The sequence below is a fragment of the Thermobia domestica genome, chromosome 9, assembly GCF_964235325.1.
Source record: "Thermobia domestica chromosome 9, izTheDome1.hap1.1, whole genome shotgun sequence".
NCBI lineage: Eukaryota > Metazoa > Arthropoda > Insecta > Zygentoma > Lepismatidae > Thermobia > Thermobia domestica.
The window spans coordinates 205,807,764-205,824,277 of NC_137462.1; the positions used below are offsets into that span (position 1 = coordinate 205,807,764).

General features: G+C 35.3%; 1 protein-coding gene and 1 non-coding gene across 3 annotated transcripts in view; both read left to right on the forward strand.

The window, feature by feature from the left end:
* LOC145660563 (uncharacterized) overlaps positions 1-16,514 on the forward strand; it is a 385,653-nt gene that overhangs the window by 356,278 nt on the left and 12,861 nt on the right. The window lies entirely within an intron of this gene.
* TRNAT-AGU (transfer RNA threonine (anticodon AGU)) lies at positions 2,375-2,448 on the forward strand. Its single transcript has one exon. It is a non-coding gene; the product is annotated as a tRNA-Thr (tRNA).

Here is a 16,514-nt window from a genome sequence, read left to right on the forward strand (position 1 = left end):
TACATCTATGTTGGTACTTTGACTAGGTCATGCTAATTTAACTCATTGGTTGAAGAAACTTCAATATATCAATCACTAGTGTACATTTACGTAACATAATTTGCTCTTTTTTTTCTTTTTACTATCGATATGAAAACATATAAAAATACTGAAGATATTACAGAGATTGAAGGTTGCAATGTTGATAACCGACACTTTTAGTGACATTGCGCTATAGATTATTTACTTTAGCATTTCGATTTGTTGTTAAAATTATCATCAAAACCCAAGGTAATGCAAGAAAGGTGGAGCATAATGAACGTTAATTTTGAGTAAACCTTTCGATACGCTGTAACACAATATATTGATTGGAAGTTATATTAATTATGGAATTTGGGGTATAGAGTTGTTTGTTATTAAATAAGTTGTTTCGTACTAGTAGACGCGAAAGGCTATCCATATTGCAAATAAAAGTGTTTTATTTTATTTTATTTATTTTATTTATTATTATTATTATTATTATTATTATTATTATTATTATTATTATTATTATTATTATTATTATTTATTTTTTTATTTTATTTTATTTTTTTTTGTATGTGTAACAACAGGTATGCCTCAATGAAGTGTGTTCGAATCTTTATTCTTTCTTATTTATGTAAACGATCTCCCAACATTTTTTACCTTACAATTCTGTCTTGCATGGTGAATACATAGTAGAATGAATTTAAAGAAAGATGTTAACCGTATTGGAAAATCTTATTATTTTTATTGATGACTGTTTAATGTTGACGCTATCTACTGCAATCTAATGACACTGTTTAATGACAAATAAACATTCTGATCTGTTTTCTATCCTACTTTAAGGGTACCTCAAACACAAAAGTAAGATACGGGCTGGAATAACGTTACATTATATCCTGTTCTTTGCCTTTTTTTTTTAATTTTACTCCTTAACAGCCCACACTGATAATATTAAATAAAAACAAACGAATGAGTTTCGTTTCCAAAATTTGCAATGATGTAAAAAGAATTTCATCATGGAGAGCTCAAGCTCCGAAGTGCCATACCTCTTCACAATTATTGTATACGTATCTTAAATTAGTAAGTAATTTTTGGAGAATAGATTGTTTAAGGGAAAAGAGTTAAAACTTGAGAACCTCCCACTTTGGGCATGCCACTCAGAATGTGAATCAATTTTATGCGGGCCACTCTGTATAATCTAAAATGTGTGTACTATAGATTTATTTATACAAAATTTGTTTTCAATTTGTGTACTGTAATTTTTCTCCTGAAATATTTATAAACCCAAGTGGGAGAGTGTAATAGATATTCCAAATTTAACAGTAAATTCACATATTGTATCAATGCAAGAATTATTATGCAATATTTCTTTCCATGTTTGGCTAGTCCGTGATATTTGTATCTATGCTTACACATTTAATTTTTGAGCGTGTAAATCACTGTATAGTAATAGACAGCAAGTTAGCAGTCCGTGACATGAAATACTGTGGTTATCACACCAGGGGCTCGAACATTCTAAATTGTTTTACTGACAACATAGGAGGGGAGGCGTCATATGAAATGCTGTGGTTACACACCAGAGGCTCAATCAATCTAAACTATTTTACTGAGAACATATATTGGTTTGTTAGGACAATAAAATGAGGATATGTTAATAAGTATTTTAATAACAAACTATGAAGAAGTCGCGAGTAAAAGAATATAAAAAAAAGTATTGAAAAAGATTTTACAATATCTACGTTCCTTCTTTTGATCATTCAAATAAAGCAATTTTCCTTTCATGATGACCTGGATGGAATTCGAAATGCTCCGTTACAATAATATAAATTTTAAACTTGACCTCCCCCCTCGTTTCCTCCACACAAAGCTCCTCTCAAGAAAGAGTAACCAAACGCTTGCTGTAGTTTTTTTGTTTTTAACCGTAATTTTTCTTTTTCTCGTTTCTTTTTGTTTCATTCTCTCTTAATTTTTTTCCCATTTCTGGTTTCGAAGGGGGATCCTGGTCCCCTGAACCCCCCTCTCTTGTTTACGTACCTGGTAATAGATAAAAAAGAGATATCTTTCACATGTGACATTTATCAATATAAGTGCAATATAAATATTATACGAAATAAGTACTTATATTAGTACTAGAACTCAATTTCAGATAAGGAAAGAGAGAAATTCATTCCACGTAACTACACTTATTTGACTGCATTTAAATACTACTACAATTACTACTACCACTACTATTATTATTATTATTACTACTACTACTACTACTACTACTACTAATAATAATAATAATAATAATAATAATAATTTGTTTAGTAAGTGTTACATGAACGATATCTCGCACGTAAAAAATATTTTAGTAGACTTGTTACTATATGGCGCCGTGGCTTAGTTGGTTAAAGCGCCTGTCTAGTAAACAGGAGATCGAGGGTTCGAATCCCTCCGGTGCCTCAGCGAACTTTTTCACTAGTGATTTATAGTTTTCAATAAATCTAACATATCGTATCGAGTATCGACATATCGAACTTTTTGTTTCTTTCTTTTTATTACAGCACTTCTTGTTAGAAGGTTTTTTTTAAAGTGTAAATCTTACAACTTTTATGTCATGCGTCTCCCATACTAGTTAAAGGTCTGAAATTTTGTATAGATATGTAAACCCGATGACAATACAATATTTATTACATAATTTTCTATGTAGTTTATCATTTTACCGTATTGTTTTGTATTAACTGCATATCCTATGCAATTATGCAACCAAAAGTACAACGAAGTTGGGATATGCAGTATAACATTAAGGAGATCTCCATAAATTAGTTTCGTTTCTCTTGTGAAGCTAGGATAAACGTAAAAGAACTGATTGAATATGGAACCATCTTACGCTTTTCAACACCACAGAGAGCTTAAAAGCCTAAACCTGCACATAGTATAACCAGAACTGTTATTCGTGCATATACCCGAGGCAAACACTCCAATCCCACCGGCGGGAGCTCATGTGGTTCGGATTCCACGTTAATCAGTAGGTCCACGTCTCATATAGCCTCGCTGCTGAACGGGACGTTAAACTCAGAATCAACTCAACTCAACTCCAATCCCAACCGAGAACTGAACGTGTAGTAACTAACGCAAGCCGCTGCCTGGGAAAAACGAGAATTTGGAAATCGAGCGCTTCAAATTTTAAACCCGTAGTGTAGATCTAAGATGTATAATTTACATTTAGCTATGATAATTCGAATGCCAGAAGCTCTACAATGCCTTATGAAACGCCTCAAAAAAGAAGAAAAATTGTAGGAAACATTCTTTTTTTCTTATAAGCAAGGATGTTTCATTTCGTTCATTGTTACAAACAACAGTTGGCTTGAATCCAGCTTTCATGTAAGTGAAGAAAAAAGTGGGAGTGGAATGAACCTTTCGCATGACTACATTAAGATATATTCATATGCACGTCGTTCTGAACGCACACATCTTGCTCTGAATAACCTTCTAACGTGACAATGCATACTCTCAATATTACTCAATATGCAATTCATTTATTTGTTAATGAGAGGTTATACTTCTTAAAATTAAACGAACAACGAGAAGACAGGTGGCTCAGTGGTAGAGAGCCCATCTCTGGTTTCGAGATGTTAGTTCATGGTTCGATTCCAGATCATGTGAGTTTCTGATGGACAACTCGCGTCTGTGGGTTGCCTCGGGGGTCTACCGTTTGTTTCGACATTCTCATTCCACTAAACTATCCAGTACACACTCAGTAGCGGACACAAATTTTCTCAAGAATAGGATTCATTCTCCCAAGTTCAAATGATTTCAGGTTTTTGTGTACATATTGTAAAACGCTAAATGCTTATTTTTACAAGAGGGGTTGGAACCCTGAAATCCCCGTTGCGTACTCATTGACAACAACCAGACCAACATTGCCAATCTTCACAAAGATAACATGTCAACTCTTTCTAATATTTACACACGAAATTATTTTTAAAAAACGGTCCGTGAATAATCATAAGCAGTCACGTCAGACAAATAAAATCAGTTGTAAGGTCTGAAAAGAAATTTTGGATTATGTTTAGTAGAAGGGGTCCAGAAGCACGTAAGAAACACAAAATTTACAGCAGAAATGAATGATGCAAGTACTTAGATCTAACATTACGTAACCAAATCTAGACTACCTAATATAACCTAAACTAACCTAATATTAGTAGAGATAAGAGAAATTCTACCATGTTTTGAAAAGTATACTGGACCTCTACGCTAACATAATCTGACATAACCTAACCTAACCTAAACTAAACTAACCTAAAGTCACTTACACTAACCGAACCTAACCTAATATGAACAGAAATTACCGAAATTGTACCATTTTTTAGAAACAATTGCTGGACCTCTTCTGCTAAACATTAGCCGAAATCTTAGCTGTTACAGCAGTCGAAAGATCGTTTTTTCAACTTCCTCCCCCAAAAAACCTCCCTAACTATGAGTTTATTTATATGTATCTTGAGATGCTTAACTTAATATACAAAATCAAAGTATAAAAATATGTCATGAAAATCAAATGAAATCTTTTAGTTTAGCACCAGATGCTTATGCTACTTAGGCTAAGGGAGATGGATGATTGAGGCAAGTGAATGATGATGGGAAAATCGGTGGGTTGAGGATGTGGGAGGAAGCGAGAGTACTTCGAGAAAACCCACAGACACGATGTTATCCATCATAACCAACGTAGCCAGGGATCGAACCAGGAACCGTAAGCACCGAGATAACCGTGCTACCACTGAGCCACCGTGCCCCCCAAAATATATCATAAATCCATGCCATCTAAATCATATAAAAGAAGAAATACTTTGTAGAACTATAAGCACATTATATGTAACTAAAATTGATTTTTAAATAATCAAATAGATGCATGGCGGTTTAGTGTTAGAGCGTTCAATTGTTGTGTGACGAGTCCCTAGTTCGATCCCCAGCCACCCTAGTTCGTGGCGGACAACATCGTGTTCGTGTTTTTTCTCGTGATTCTTCCACTTCCTCCCAGACTCTCATTCCACTAATTCTTCCATAATAATTCACTATCATTAATCATACTTCTCCTTTAGCCTAAAAGGCACAACCATGGGACGTTAAATAAAAACGACAATGAGAAAGCAAAAGGGAAAAAATGATTTCCGTACCATTAAGAAATTAAATGGTTTACGCATAATAGCTAAAACGTTACGTATTACGAAGACAGAATCTTAGACTAAATAAAAAAAAAATGAAACATTTAGCTAGTTCTACGTGCTACAAACTGTGTACTAAAGGAAACGGGTGACAAACTCACGGTCAGATTCTTCACCACAAACTTGAGCCAACGACTATTTGCATCAGAGTTGACACTAAAATTGTATAATTTATTTTTAATTTATTGCTAGCAGAAGTAGCCGGCCATGCTAGGGAAGATTAGGTTTAAGAAAATATTTCGACTCATTCTCCAACTCCCCTTCCCTTTAAGATGTGTATTGAAATGAAATGATAAAAAAGTCAGCTCGCACCAAGTGCGAGCTTCTATATTCTAAAATCCATTTCAATTAGTTCATCTGTTTACCGGTGAGTATGAGAGAGGGGAAATTTATGGAAATTGCACTCGTTTTCCTCCTTTAGAAGTGGAATTTTCGAAAACGCTTGAACATTTGTCAATTTATTTCCCTTCTAGCTTCAGAAGTAGAATATTCTAAGACGTTGAAACTTGTGTCTACCTACTTTCGACAAGGAGTTTTATCCTCATGACACAAGGAGCTCGTGATATAGTCGATGAACGTGAGATACTCGCGATGGTTATCTCGATATATATAAGGTGCGTTGGAAAATAATACGACCACCAGAGTTATTCAACATAACGCAAGAACCAAGAGAAAATGACAACGGAACAGAACGTAGAGTAATAACTGTTAGTATGCACTAGAAAAAGACATGGAGAACTCAGGTGTTTGTTCTGATGAAGAGCAGCCAGGAAAGAAACAAACTAAAAGGTGGGTATCAGCTGTTACAAAATGACACGATCACTATGTGATAGAGATCGTTACTGTAGATTGGTGAAGGTTGTAGTCACTCGAAGCATTTTCAAGCAGAAAACTAGATTTCATGTGACTGAAGAAGACACAATACCGTGTTGGAACGCGTTCGTAATGTGTATGACGGACGAGTAGGAAAATGGGTCGAAGGAGCGCTCTCTCTGAGTATGAAAAGAGCCGAATTACCGCTTATAAATTTGAAGGAATGTCTTCCAGAGCTATAGGTAGGTAAATTGGGCGCACCGTTGTGTGGTAAATAATTATTTGAAACTCGGAACAAAGTATGGTGTAAAGAAGTCGGGCGGAAGACCACGGAAACTAACACCGAGACAAGTAAGAAATGTAGTGCGTAAGCTTAATGGAGGCCATACAAGTCTAGGCGACCTGTCCGGTGATCCTACCATAAACGTCCACAAATCAACCTTATGCCGCGCTGTGCAGCAATACAAGAAAAAGAAAGTTCAACCTCAACTCACCGCCGATCACAAGCGCAAGAGACTAAGATGTGCGAAAGAGCATGTGCTCTGGAAAGAAGAATGGAAGCGGGTAATATTCAGTAATGAAAATAAATTTAATTTAGACGGGCCAGACGGCTGGGCATATTATTGGCATGATTTGAGGAGAAAAGAACAGATCTTTTCCAAACAGCAGCAAGGTGGCAAGTCTGTAGTGCCCTGGGGTGGGTATGGTGCTAACAGTAAAACCAAAATCCCTTTCCTTTCTTGCCATATGAAGGCCACTGTTTATCAAACTGTGCTCAAAAATAATCTGCTTCCCTTCGCTGGTGTGATTGATGGACATTTGTGGGTTTTTCTTTTTTCATCAGGATAATGCCCCTATACATGTGGCCAATTCCACAAAAGAATGGTTTGACTATAAAAACGTGCACGTAATGGATTGGCCTGCAATCTTCCCGGATCTGAATCCCATGAGAAATGTTTGGAAAGTGTTGTGTCGACAAGTGCTTGTTGCAGGTCGACAATACGATAGTATCGAGTCTTTGAAAGATGCTATTATTGCTGCTTGGGATGCACTTGACACTTCCTCATTACAGAACCTAGTGAACACCATATTTGATCGCGTGTTTCAACTAGCAGTGAACAATTTTTCATACATAGGGTATTAAGTGCAGTGGTCGTATCATTTTGCAATAGTGCATTTCTCCGTATAGCCTACCCATTGTTTCTTGTATTTCTACACACTGTGCCATACAATATATGTACTCCTTGCTTGATTTCCTGTGATTTATTGCCAGTGTTACACTAACTAACTATATACTGTGTATATATATAGTTAGTTAGTTAGTTAGCCTTTGGCCCAGCTGGGGGCTCCGCCCCCAGACCCGCGAGTTCGTTCGGGCCTACGGCCTCGCATTTCTTATCAATTGGCCTTTGAATCAACAGTGAATTTCGTGAACTTGCTCTTCATATTTGCTGAATTTGCCCATCCGAGGGCTTAGCCCCCACACACTGTCTTTGCTCGGTCTACGGCCTCGCACTTCCTGAACCCACAATTCTATCGTTTCTTTTTTTTTATTTCAACTATCTAAAAGATAAGATGTTGTATCCCAAGAAAACTCTCATTTAAATAGCATGGGAATTTCTTCATCCCCCTTTAGACCCCTAAAAAAATTAAAATATTCATTTTTGGCAATTTTCCTGTCGGTTAGTCTTGGAAGGCTACAATCATGCTAAATTTCATGATTCTAATCCTGCCGGAAGTGCCTAAAATTTGGGGTGTAGAAGACGTCCCATATAAATAACATGGGAAAAATTTTTCAGTTCTCCATAAAACCACTCTACGGTTGGAAAATTTTATTTCTGATGATTCACTTAAATAACGCTAACGAAAATAATGAGAGTTTTTTTTTAACATTATGAAGAAATTCTCTCTACGTTGGAAAAGATGAAGACTGTCGGAATTGTTAATACATCTTTAGGATCAGCAGCTGGGCTTTTAAGCTTTTTGAAGAAGGATCTACGTTTCTTGGGCTCATATTACTAGAGATATTATCAGAGGTTGGAGCTTTTTAACAGGATACTGAAAGACCCAATTTCAGTGTCAAAATGGGAAACAATACAAATCATAAATGAAAACATGAACTTGAATAATATGCTTAGTCACTGATCATAGGTTCATTGTACTGTCATGAAAACTACAAATTAATATCATCTCCCTGGAAATCCCATTAATTATAATAAATATTGACAACAGTACCATAAATAGGATTTTTTGTGTCCCTGGAATAGAACTTGTTTTCACCATTGATAGGATTTATCTATCCTAAATTGTGGCGCTTTAATTCATGTTATGTGACATTTTGAAAATTAATGGGGGTGCAATGACATCAGCCTTTCTTTAAATTTAGTCCACAATGTTAAGTGAAGGGTACTGTTCCCCCAGAAAATTTTTGGTGGGGACGCCTATGTTCTACGTATAATAATTCTAGATAGAATTTATAACAATCAAACGTTTATTAACTGTATTCAACATAAAATTACGACAAATTAGTTTTTGTTAGTTTCGAGTTTAGCGCTTAGTTCAGCAGCAAGGCTATATGAAACGCAGACCTACAGCTGAACGTGGGGTTCGAACCTCATGAGCTCCCACCGGAAATTAACCTTCTTCTCCGTGCCGGAGATGCATACACTAATCATACGACAAATTAGAGATGCTAGACTAGTATTTAGAAATGGCTTTACTGTTGTTTTGGTATTTCTTCATGATTTCATACGACTGTGTAGGGTAGAACTTATCAGTTTTGTGAATCGGAGTTGAACTTGAAAACGAGAAGTAACAGGATAAGTGCCTTGTTCTAAGCCAATGTCGGCTTTTGAGAGAAATCACATCACCAAAGAAAATTAAAGTGTTCTCGCTAGAAAATAACAGAAAGAAACGTACTTAATGTAGTAATTATTGTATTTATGTATTAGAACATTAGGTACATTTCCTTCCGTTAGTTTCAAGCGATAAAAAAAAAAAAAAAAAACTTTCGTGGTGTGCCTTCTCTCAAGAGTCGCCATTGTTCTGATGTAACAGCCCATCAAAGGTTGCAACGCCAAGAAGAATAGTGTAATGTAGAAGAGAGAAAGAAGTTTACAATTCAGATTTTGCCTGATGAATAATTATAACATCAGAAAGACGCAGTCCTGATGACAATCATCAGGTTTCGATCCAGGACCTCCCACTAAGCCTGAAACATGCTAGTGCTTAGCTTAGCTAACATATTTCACCCAAAATCTAGAATTTCTATATTTCGCTTTCTTCACATCTTCATTGCTCTTAATACTTTTTTTATATATATATCTGATGGTTATATTTCTTTCTCCCTTGTTATTTTCTTCCTCCTTCTCTTCTTGTTAATTCAAAACCTATCTTGCAGCAATGGATGAAGCATTACATAAAAAGAGACTACTTTTACTTTACCATCAACCAACCGCCTGTTCACTCTCCTCACTGAAACAAGATTTTTCTTTTTCTCTTTTTTTTTCTTTCCTTACGATCCTCTGATTGCAAGTGTTGTTGCCTCTAAGCGCCCAGAAAGCTCTAAATTGAATAGGGTAATTTAAAATACACAAGGAATAATTTTACAATAGTAATAGTGTATAATAATAATAAACTTCCAAAGAGAGAGATATTTCTGTTGAGCTAAACAAAACGTGAGAATAAATGCTCATTCTTAGTTATCGAGAAAATTGACCAAGTCGAATTTTTATTGCGCTAAACAGTATGTCATACGTGGCCAACCAGGTATGCACATGTACACAGTAGATGTATTGTAGCTATAAGGGCTTACAGGAGATGATTGACAAAATAATTGACAGTGGGTAACTATATGGAATGGAAAATCAATATCAAAAGTCGAAAGTCATGAGAATATCCCGTGTAAACGCGCCCTTACGGGTCATTAGAACAAAGAGAACTTGAAGAGGTCGATAATTTCAAGTATCTGGGAAGTATTTTGACGAGAGACGCCTTCTGCACCAAAGAGATCAGGTCAAGAATAGCTATAGTCAAAGAAGCATTCAACAATAACAAAAAAAGGGCCACTCTTAACCAGGAGGCTCAATATTGGACTTAGAAAGAAGTTGGTCAAGTGCTAGATCTGGAGCATTGGACTATGTGATTCAGAGACTTGGACATTACGGAAGTTAGAGAAGAAATATTTACAGAGCTTCGAAATGTGGTGTTGGAGGAAAATGAGAACATCAAATGGACAGATAAAGCAATAAACGAAGATGTTTTAAAACGGGTAGGAGAGAAGACGACACTTCTAGCCAGCATCCTTCGTAGGAAGGCCAATTGGATTAGACACATTTTGCGAAGAAATTGTCTTCGTTATACCGCCATAGAAGGACAGATGGAATGAAAGCGAGAACGCAACTGATCGATAACTTGAAAAATAGAAGAAAAGATTGGGAGTTAAAAGAGGAAGCTGAAGATCGAGAAACGTGGAAGAAGGATTTTCAGATCCAAATCTAAAATTTAAAAAAAAATCATTAGTCCCTGGACCTGCCGAAAGACACAATAATTAATAACGTGGCCAACAATGACAGACTCAATAACTATTAAAGTGAGATTCAGTGTAGTACGAAAAAGGTGTATGTGTGTGTTTTGGTTATGCCCCACCTTAACAAGATATTATGCAAAAATAAACATTTACCACAGTAAAATACGTATACAAAAATGACGGATGTTTTAAAGCGATATGAGTTTGAGTGATTTTAACCCCTTCCTCTGGTGAAATTTTATGTACGCTACTGATCTAATGAAGACTTTCACTATAACACTAACAAGAGAACAGATAATAACATAATAGTAACCTAAAATAATCATTAACTCTCAAACTTTAATTTGAAATATTTTTCAATTAAAGTTTTGAGAGTTGGACATAATTCTTGTAACTCCTACGCTCAAAAATAGTAAAGGAGAAAAGTAGTTAAGTATTCGGTTAAATTTTGTCTCATTGGTTAAGCAAAATAACAAATATATTAAATGAGGTGCCTAGTATCAAAATCCACCCTTTCCATTTCGCTTAGTTTCTAGTAATCTCATTGAACGTGCAGTGAAACTCCATTTGAACTAGTTTTTTTAGTATGAAATATTGTTTCTCTTGGGAGGGAGGGCTCAAGAGAAACCGGACTTTCGTTCTAAAAAAAAAAATATTACTTTTTTTTTTTTTTTTTTTTTTTACAAAATTCTTTCAGTCTCCTTCAAAGTACTCTCCATTAAATGTGATTCATTTCTTCCATCTTCTTTCCCACTGTTTGAAGCACCTCTGAAACTCTGGAACTTTTATATCGTCCAATGCGCTCTGCGAAGTTTTTTTTTACACCCTCTACACATCAAAACATTTTTCTTTTAGATTTTGTTTAATTCTCGGAAAATGTCATCATGTTGGTCAAAAAGTTTGGATCACTTTCAATCTGATTTTTCAAGTCCTGGCTCAAATTCAGACGAATGATTTGATCCTGTGTGAGCAGGCGAGAAACAAACTTAGGGGCAACATGTCTCATTTGGAAAACCTCACGCTGGCACGAGCTCCAACTCACTCCTGCCGATTTTGAAATACCATCGATCATGAAACGACGATCCTCGCTGATTTTGGGGCAGATTTGTTCGATGTTTTCGTCGTTTCGAAATGATGAAGAGCACCCAGAACGAGCATGATCTTCAAAACTCATCTCACCACACTTAAAGCGCCCAAACCACTCAAAAAATTTTGTGCGGTTCATAGTATTCTTCTTGAAAGCCTGTTGAAGCATTTGGTAAGTTTTCGTTTCCGATTTTCCAAGTAGGAAGCAAACACACTCCTTGTTCATTTGAACCTGCCATAACGATTTCACAGGCGGCAAACGAGAACAGTTAAGAAAAACAATAATACGATCAAACGTTAACCTCCTACGCAGACGCCGCTTGGCCAACTGATCTGGGAATGGGAAGGTCTCTACTAGACCCACCTACCAGGAGAACTCTCTATACTACGCCTAGGAACGGCAGCGCTCTTTCAATCCGGTTTCTTTTGGGTCCACCCTCGTATTAAGCTTTAAACAACATTCTGTTTCCATGGAATTCCTTTAGATCAAACATATAACAAGTCGATATACTATAACTCAACTTTGGTTAAAAAATAAAATAAAATAAAATAAAATAAAAAAAATGGATTTGGCAGCTTTCGATACTAGGAGCCTCCAATAACACATGTTATTTAATTAAGGTTGGTATAAAGGGACAGGTTTTGACGATAGATGTCACTACAATCTTCTTATCTCTCTCATGTATTTTTTTACCTTTCCCGAAAATTCACGATTTATCTTACAAATTTCAACCTAGAGACTTCAAATTTTTAGAGAAATAACTTCATAACCTATTGAAGGCAACAATCCATGCCGATTTTTTTTTTTTTTTATGAATCTTCATTGCTGAAATGGCTTAATTGTTGAAATTGAATATCCAAATCTTTAACCATATTCTGTTTCAACAATGAAGAACATTCTAAATAAATACAAAAAAAATCGGCACAGATTGTTGCCTTCGATAGGTTATGAAGTTCTTTTTCTAAAAATTTGAAGTCTGTTGTTTGAAATTTGTAAGAGAAATCGTGAATTTTCGTGAAAGGTAAAAACCACAGGAGAGCGATACGAAGACAGTAGTGACGTCTATCGGCAAAATTTGTCCCTTTAAACCAACCTTAAAACAAGATATTAATAATAATGGTATATTGCATCACTTGACACAAGCTGCGGTCGTAATAAGAATCCCAAGTTATATGACGTGTTTATATGGTGATTTGGTTCCATGTGTGAAATGGATTGCGCCAATTCTGAGCGTAGCCCTGATGCTCAGGAATTATAATTTCTGTTCCACCATTCATTGGTTTCTTCCTACCGTTTGCAATATATTTTGATGCAAGATATTTTGAGCTCTAGTCGCATGCACGGGGTATTTCCACCAGTAGTAATCGCATTGACTTCAAACGCTATTACATACCGCTATGATGGTTCGATATTTTATCTATCACTATTGTAAAATATTGATTGATCGATACTTTTAAAAATTGATTGATCGATATTTTTAAACATCAATTGATCTATATTTTTAAACGTTGGTTAATTGATATTTTTAAACATAGTTTGATCTATATTTTTAAACATCGATTGATCAATATAAAAATTATATATATAAAGATATATCGATCGATATATATATATATATATATATATATATATATATATATATATATATATATATACCCAGACAGCAATTTAAACTTGCTGCAAGTTGCCACAAACTTGCTGTTGCAAGGTAAATTAGCTTGCCGCAAGCTATACTATGCAAGCCAATTAGCTTGCTTTAAGCTTGTGGCAAGCTAGTTAGTTACATCTGGGCAAGGCTTGGGGCAAGCTTGTCTTCACAAGTTAAACACAAGTCAAATTATCTCAAACGCAAGCCAATTTAAGCGTATTCTCATCAATGGCAAGCTTTATTAAGCTTATTGGAAGCGAAACACAATCCAAAGAAGCTATATGGAATCTTGCACTAAGCGAATTTAGATAAAACAGTACGAAATCAGTATAATTTAACCGTCTGACTAAATCTATGCTACAATATATTGTCCCCTCACCTCCCCAATTATTGGAGCATCTGCACAACCATGAAAACACCCAAGTCTCCCATCCGCTTCTACAAAACATCAAAATAAGCATAATTGTTACGGTTTAGTTGTGACACGCAACGCGCCGTTGCTTCTTACAAATATCTAACATGTTGCTATATTAGTGGCGAGTACTTGAAATTTCTACCTTTTTATATAAAAACGCAGAAAAATGTTTATACTTTAAACACAGCGTTCAGATAAAGTTTATAGTAAATTGTAAGTTAAACTTGAAGTTTATATTAAAATATCTGCAACAGTTCTGTATTCTTTCGCGAAATAAGTAGGCTTAAATCTGCTGCCATCTATGTTCACATTTATGCTTTATACGTAAATACTACAATTCGTTATGCCTCATAGTTACCGAAATATGAGGAAATAAAGAGCGATATTATAGGTACGTGGGACTAGAGTACTAGAGTACTAGACGGAACAATTAAAAAAATAATTAAGTTTGTCCTTTATTCAAGCTGAATGCTAACAAGACACTAACAACGCAAACACTACCTTATCGCCGAAAGTAAGGAGGTCAGCGTCACGTGGATTTTGAGAACAACTGAAAATCGAACGCGCGCTGGCTTTTTACTTCAATCTAAAGAAAATCGTCTCGCAAGCGAAGCGTGGGTTGCCCGCACTACGGCTTGCGCTAAGCAGAAATAAGCTTTTGTGTATAAGCCAAAGCGAAATAAAATCAAATAAAAGCGGCAGGCAAGCTTGCGGCAAGCAAACATGCTGTCTGGGTATATATATCGATCTTTTTCGATTTTGTGATCTTTTGATACTTTTTAATAGTTCGATTTCCAGTGCTTAATACTGTTTCGATCTTTGGATACTTTTTAGTATTTCGATATTTTTAATATTTAGTTATTCGATATTTTTAAATATTCGGCTTCTCGATATATCGATCAAGTTTCAATATTATTCGATACCGATTTTCGATGTCTAAAAGCGAATATCGCACAGCTCTAGTTACAGCTTTCTTTACCGAAGGCCTAACTCGTAAATTACCTACTACTACTATGTAATTATGAAATTGATTAACATTTTTGTTTCATTAGAATCATGATTCAGTGCTTGTTTTTAGAGATAACTTTGTTAGACTGCAACACTGAAGAGTTGAGGAAGGAAGAGCTTCTGCTGGGTGGTGATTCGAAGTGAAGTAAAGTCTTGTTCCAAGAAATTCATTGCCAAGAGGGGAAGCCTCTTCACGCTGACATCTATCATCTCAGTCAAAGAGAGAGACAAAGAGAAATATATATATATATATATATATATATATATATATATATATATATATATATATATATATATATATATATGAAAAAAAACACACGAAGCTGTTATTTCTCATAGAGAATAACTTTTTATCTTCCAAAATTATAAGAGATGGGTAGATTGAAAGACCTAATGTAAATTACATTCGCTCTATGCGTTATCAAAGAAAAAAGCAAAATAAAACAAAACCTTAAAATCTTCAGTAAATGTTTATGTGGTTGATAGTTTTCTTTTGTTAAGTGACGAAAATAGTCATTAGACCATATTCAGATGCATTCTCATAATGGTTGATAGATGCTGCCATATGTGAAGCTCCAGCGGATGGGTTACGAAACAGTACACATAAACTTCTACATTTTCTTTTTTAACGAGAAGATAAATTAACTTCTTATATTTTGTGCGTGTGTGAGAAAAAAAAAAAAATAATACCGTGTTTCTATGAATGATGTAAAGAACTTTCTTTCCCGTGTCTTCTCTAATGTAGAAATTAGGTAAATTCAAACTTTGGTAATTATGCCAAAAGGAGGGCATAACTCTCTGCTGGCTAGGGTTAGTCGTCTTATTCTTAAACACGAAAGGCATTAAACATTGAACAGATGATTTATAAATTTATCTTAACTCCTAACCCTTTAACAAAGATAAAATAAGTTTCGTAACATTGCTAATTTGGATTTCCGTGAATAGTCGATGCATTAAATAAAACAGATGCTCCGCAGGAGAAAACAGTGTGTTTGTGATCTCATATTATGTCCGCCTCCTTCACCCGATTTATCTTCATGAGATTTCTTTGTTTGAGACTATATCAAGGATATTATCTATGAGACAAACATTAGAGCTTTCGTTGATCTCTGAGAAGAGAGAACGCATTAATGCAGCCTTCCATCGTTTTGACACCTGATATTCTGACGTACAATAAAAGAAGTTATTTGAGTTATATCGTATTTTCATTTTTCATGCAACCAGAAAGTTAATAATCATCATAATCATAGCTATTCTGCCATTATTGGTAGGTCATTTGCTGCAACTGAGAAGCTTCCATGCTCCACGGTCTTCCGCTAACCTCTTTGTCTTCACGTACAATCTTTCCGTGTTGATACCGTCTATCAATTGTAGCTTCCTTTGCCTTCTCCCTCTCTTTCCTGCCACCATACCCTCTAGGATATCCCTCATGATACAGTTCCTTCTTAATCAGTGCCCCAACCAGTTTCTCTTCCTCTTCTTAATAATATCTAAAATTGTTCTTCCCCCCATCATTTCTAACACCCCTCATTCGTTTTCTGCTCGACCCAGCTAATTCTCGCCATTCTTCTTCACACCCACATTTCAAAAACCCAATCGTTTCTCATATTTTTTGTGTAATGTGATAAGAAATTTAATATCTACACTTAATTTGTAGATATCTTGTAATAACAGTGGCATACGCTAATATTTCAAATGCTTCGGGTTTTATCACCCACTTGCAAAAATTAGCATTTACCGTATTAAAATATGTACGCGAACACCTGAAATCACATGAACTTAGTAGCTTTAATCCAGCCACCATAAAC